Source organism: Salvelinus sp. IW2-2015, unplaced genomic scaffold (assembly GCF_002910315.2).
Source record: "Salvelinus sp. IW2-2015 unplaced genomic scaffold, ASM291031v2 Un_scaffold1728, whole genome shotgun sequence".
Classification (NCBI taxonomy): Eukaryota; Metazoa; Chordata; class Actinopteri; order Salmoniformes; family Salmonidae; genus Salvelinus; species Salvelinus sp. IW2-2015.
In genome coordinates this window covers 163,330-169,173 of record NW_019943115.1, presented here as the reverse complement: position 1 = coordinate 169,173, position 5,844 = coordinate 163,330, and the positions used below count along the sequence as shown (strand labels likewise).

At 41.5% G+C, this 5,844-nt stretch overlaps 1 long non-coding RNA gene across 1 annotated transcript in view; it reads right to left on the bottom strand.

Annotated features, from left to right (window-relative positions):
- Positions 1-5,361: 5,361 nt before the first annotated feature.
- The window catches only part of LOC139024635 (uncharacterized), a 1,535-nt gene continuing 1,052 nt past the window's right edge, over positions 5,362-5,844 (bottom strand). Inside the window, exon 2 of the long non-coding RNA XR_011475972.1 lies at positions 5,362-5,779. This is a non-coding gene — a long non-coding RNA (uncharacterized lncRNA). The remainder of the gene's footprint in view (positions 5,780-5,844) is intronic.

Genomic DNA, 5,844 nt, shown 5'->3' with positions numbered 1-5,844 from the left:
CTCGGTGTACACATCACGGACAAACGAACTGGTCCACCCACACAGACAGCGTTGTGAAGAAGGCGCAGCAGCGCCTCTTCAACCTCAGGAGGCTGAAGAAATTCGGCTTGTCACCAAAAGCACTCACAAACATTCTACAGATGCACAATCGAGAGCATCCTGTCGGGCTGTATCACCGCCTGTACGGCAACTGCTCCGCCCACAACCGTAAGGCTCTCCAGAGGGTAGTGAGGTCTGCAGAACGCATCACCAGGGGCAAACTACCTGCCCTCCAGGACACCTACAGCACCCGATGTCACAGGAAGGCCATAAAAGATCATAAGGACAACAACCACCCAAGCCACTGCCTGTTCACCCCGCCATCATCCAGAAGGCGAGTCAGTACAGGTGCATCAAAGCAGGGACCGAGAGACTGAAAAACAGCTTCTATCCAAGCCATCAGACTGTTAAAACAGCCACCACTAACATTTTACGGCCGCTGCCAACATACTGACTCAACTCCAGCCACTTTAAAAATGGGAATTGATGGAAATTATGTAAAAATGTACCACTAGCCACTTTAAGCAATGCCATTAATACAATGTTTACATACCCTACATTACCCATCTCATATGTATATATACTGTACTCTATATCATCTACTGCATCTTCCATCTTTATGCAATACATGTACCACTAACACTTTAAACTATCCACTTTATGTTTACATCCCTACAGTACTCATCTCATATGTATATACCGTACTCTATACCATCTACTGCATCTGCCATGCCGTTTTACCACCACTCATTCATATATCTTATGTACATATTCTTTATCCCTTTACACTTGTGTGTGTGTGTAAGGTAGTAGTGTGAATTGTTAGGTTAGATACTGTTGTTATTACTGCATTGTCGAACTAGAAGCACAAGCATTTCGCTACACTCGCATTAACATCTGCTAACCATGTGTATGTGACTAATAAAATTTGATTTGATTTGATTTGATTTGATTGTTTGTGTGTGTGTGTAACAAAACAATATTCATCTCAAACAATATGCTAGCAGGCTACAGTGCATACAGCATAATCCTAACAACATACAGTCCAACAATTACATATTATGGTTAAAAACACGAAAGTGACTGAGATGCAAAATAAAATTCAAGGAGAGGGGGTACGAAATGGTCAGATTAATAGTGCCATTGAGAACATCCAAAACAAGTCGAGACATGATCTCTTTCAAGGACAGTCTCGCAAAAAAGAAGTATTCTTGTGTTCTTACTACGCTCTATTTAAAGTGCTGAACAAATTAAGAAATCTTTCACAAACATTGGCACATTCTAAGATCAAGGGGCGTAACTTTGGTTTTAGAATGGGGGGGACACAGTCGATAAACACTCCAAACAGCCTACCCGACCGCTTGGAGGCGTCCGCTTGGTCCTAATGCACACCCCTGCCTGGTTATGTATCACATTACAATTATGCACGTGTTCATATTCTTTGCTAGTAAGAGAGTTATTATCACAGTTATAGCTCATTTCGATTCAGCAAAGGGAGTGGTTACTTCCTACAACAGCACAAAACGTGTGCATTTCTAAGCCATCATTCTTCTTCTTCTTCTATTTACAGTGGGGAGAACAAGTATTTGATACACTGCCGATTTTGCAGGTTTTCCTACTTACAAAGCATGTAGAGGTCTGTAATTTTTATCATAGGTACACTTCAACTGTGAGAGACGGAATTTAAAACAAAAATCCAGAAAATCACATTGTATGATTTTAGTAATTAATTCGCATTTTATGCAGACATAAGTATTTGATCACCTACAACCAGTAAGAATTCCGGCTCTCACAGACCTGCTAGTTTTCTTTAAGAAGCCCTCCTGTTCTCCACTCATACCTGTATTAACTGCACCTGTTTGAACTCGTTACCTGTATAAAAGACACCTGTCCACCCACTCAATCAAACAGACTCCAACCTCTCCACAATGGCCAAGACCAGAGAGCTGTGTAAGGACATCAGGGGATAAAATTGTAGACCTGCACAAGGCTGGGATGGGCTACAGGACAATAGTAAGCAGCTTGGTAGAAGGCAACAACTGTTGGCGCAATTATTAGAAAATGGAAGAAGTTCAAGATGACGTCAATCACCCTCGGTCTGGGGCTCCATGCAAGATCTCACCTCGTGGGGCATCAATGATCATGAGGAAGGTGAGGGATCAGCCCAAACTACACGCAGGACCTGGTTAATGACCTGAAGAGAGCTGGGACCACAGTCTCAAAGAAAACCATTAGTAACACACTACGCCGTCATGGATTAAAATCCTGCAGCGCACGCAAGGTCCCCCTGCTCAAGCCAGCGCATGTCCAGCCCGTCTGAAGTTTGCCAATGACCATCTGGATGATCCAGAGAGGAATGGAGAAGGTCATGTGGTCTGATGAGACAAAAATAGAGCTTTTGGTCTAAACTCCACTCGCCGTGTTTGGAGGAAGAAGAAGGATAGTACAACCCCAAGAACACCATCCTAACCGTGAAGCTTGGAGTGGAAACATCATTCTTTGGGGATGCTTTCTGCAAAGGGGACAGGATGACTGCACCGTATTGAGGGGAGGATGGATGGGCCATGCATCGCGAGATCTTGGTCAACAACCTCCTTCCCTCAGTAAGAGCCTTGAAGATAGTCGTGGCTGGGTCTCCAGCATGACAACGACCGAAACACACAGCCAGGACAACTAAGGAGTGGCTCCGTAAGAAGCATCTCAAGGTCCTGGAGTGGCCTAGCCAGTCTCCAGACCTGAACCCAATAGAAAATCTTTGGAGGGAGCTGAAAAGTCCGTATTGCCCAGCGACAGCCTCGAAACCTGAAGGATCTGGAGAAGGTCTGTATGGAGGAGTGGGCCAAAATCCCTGCTGCAGTGTGTGCAAACCTGGTCAAGAACTACAGAAAACGTATGATCTCTGTAATTGCAAACAAAGGTTTCTTTACCAAAATTAAGTTCTGCTTTTCTGATGTATCAAATACTATTGTCAGCGAGATAGAAGTGTGGCAATAAAATGCAAATTAATTACTTAAAAATCATACAATGTGATTTTCTGGATTTTTGTTTTAGATTCCGTCTCTCACAGTTGAAGTGTACCTGTGATAAAAATTACAGACCTCTACATGCTTTGTAAGTAGGAAAACCTGCAAAACCGGCAGTGTATCAAATACTTGTTCTCCCCACTGTATATAATGGTGGTCCGCAAACCAACGTTTAAGGTGCATGCCGCCACCTACTGTGCTGGAGTGTGTGGTCAATCACAGTGTACAACATTTCTTAATCCTCTTACCTAACTCAGTACTTCTGAGAAAATAAAAAAGAGCCCTACTAACTTCTAATAGACCCTCCCCCATCCCCCAAATCCCCCCCAATCCTGTCCAACCACAATGACCCTACACTTCAATCTTTCCCTCTCTTCAACATACAGTATTACAATATTACACCACGTGCTCATCGACCATACACTCCTCTAGCCATCTTTGAAAAGCAAGTCAGAGGTTTTTTTTCTGTCTTAAAGGGACAGTGTTGTATTTTGATACAGGCTTGAATAAGCTAAGCAGCTTTATAGGCAGAGGGTAGCATCCTTTGTCTGATTCTCTGCAGTAATGGTATAGGAATAATTAACGTTATTTTGTAAAGTTGTTTCTTGCGTCTAACAACACATTTTCAGTGGATAAACATGTTAATGTCAAGCCCTGCATATTTTTTCCAAAATTCTCACGGAATGTAGGGCTACATTGAACACCACACACCGGCTGTTACTATAGGCTGAATGATAGAGACGCTATTTCCATGTTAAAAGGTTATGGGATGCATTTTCTCCATTGATAGGCCTATATTATGATTAAATAAACACAGTAGCCTACTTGGCCGCTGTTACAACTGTAACTTAAAGTGTGTACAGCCTCAGTGTTCACAATAAACGCCTGCGGCAGAAGTTGCACAGAATCTTCACAACATTCAAGTTTTCGCTCAGCAGACATGACATTTGCTCAGTGCCCAAAAAAATGAGAGGGAACGTTGGTGGCCAGTTATAGTGAATCGTGATTTGTCTCCTTACCTCTTTTTTTCTCTACAACCAGACAGTACACTGAAACCTTTAGAGGAGACTAACAGCAGTTCAGGCAGTCTACAGGAAGTCTGCTGATAGTGACCTTGATTTGACCCTATCACGCTGAAAGATCTGCTAAGAATCATTCAATCATCCAAAAGTAAAAAGAGAGAAATTACTGTAGATCTGATCTGACAGATACAACTACTGTTTAGTGTTGATGATGTCATAAACAGCCAACTGGTTGATCAGAACCAATCAGAGCCTTCTATTCAGAATTTTCACAGAATTCTGACCATTGTTACATCATTCTCTACATGTGGACCCACTGAAAAGACCGACAGGAAATTACAAAATGAAGCGCAGGACCCAATTTACGATACAATTTCACCCCAATCATTGGTAGTTGATTTCAGTTGACTGACAGTGTTGATTTTGATCCATTACTACACAAATGTGTTCAGTCATTAACTGATCAATCAAGGCTGTAAAGGAAAAAATAGAACTATTATATTTATTTTAGACTCTTCAAAATGAACAGCATAAACATGTATAGTACTGCAAAGTGAACAGCTGGGGTACATTGAAGACAGGAGGAGATAAAGATTGTTAGTAATATTATATATAAATATATTTTTTTGTTAAAGGTAGACATAAAGACAGAATATAATCAACAGTAACTACATATGGACAAAAAGACAAAAACAATAATTCATTGGTTATATTAACACATTCATTAATGAAGGTTACATTGTTTATAGTCTAGAAATATAGATTACTTATAACAGCTCTGTCCACCATCACTGTGGTCTAACAGGCTCATGTTTGCCACCCGGCTCACATTTCCACCCTGTGACATTATTCAAGCTTATACAGGCTAGTTGTTGAGGTTTATCACCCACAGTTGTTCACCCCCCCTCATTTAACCCAAACTAGTTGTATTGTACCAGACTATTGCTGCCACCTTAAACAGAAACACAGTTTACTGTGAGACAGAAGTAGCCTTATCAACACAGGGTTGCTACTCACTACAGTTCCATTTTGTGTGACTGATTTGACTATTTCACTTGAAAGCCACAGTTTTCACAAACGGTTCACATACAGTGTATGATACTATTAATGTATATATAATTGTACATATTTGATGCTAAATCTATTACACCAAATTTAGGGTTGAAGGCCTTCCTCAAGTAGTGGCATCTGGCCACTTCTGCGGTTATCGTTTCTTGAATGTGTTTGTTCAGGGAACATCGAGCAGCTTACTTGAGAATGTAGCATAGATATCTTGCCAAAATCAAGGTTGTCAAGGGTGATCACTCTATCTTCCACCTCAGGACGTGTGGTGCTGCTGCTACTATCTTCCACCTCAGGACGGGTGCTGCTGCTTGCCCCGCCTCCTCCCTGTGTGGCGGGGGTTTGAGGGGCTGCAGTCGAAGAGGTCTGTAGTAGTTCTCTGATTTTAAGAACTACACACTCCTTAGCTGTTCTCTTTAAGTCTTTTTCAATAACAATGTCTATCTCTTCCATAATACTCTCCTCATAAAGAGCCATGTGATAAGTTTTGAATTTACTGTCCACCATGCAATCGTTAATGTTCTCATACGTTGTAAATTTTCTGCGTATAACAGACCAGATATCACTCAAAGGTATTGCAGTCAGAATAGAAGTCACAACAAGCAGAACCAGAACCAGTACCAAGCCATAAACCTGAAACAAAATGTGTTTTCATGTTAAAGGTAATCTAATATATTTAGACCAAACTATACTCTGGT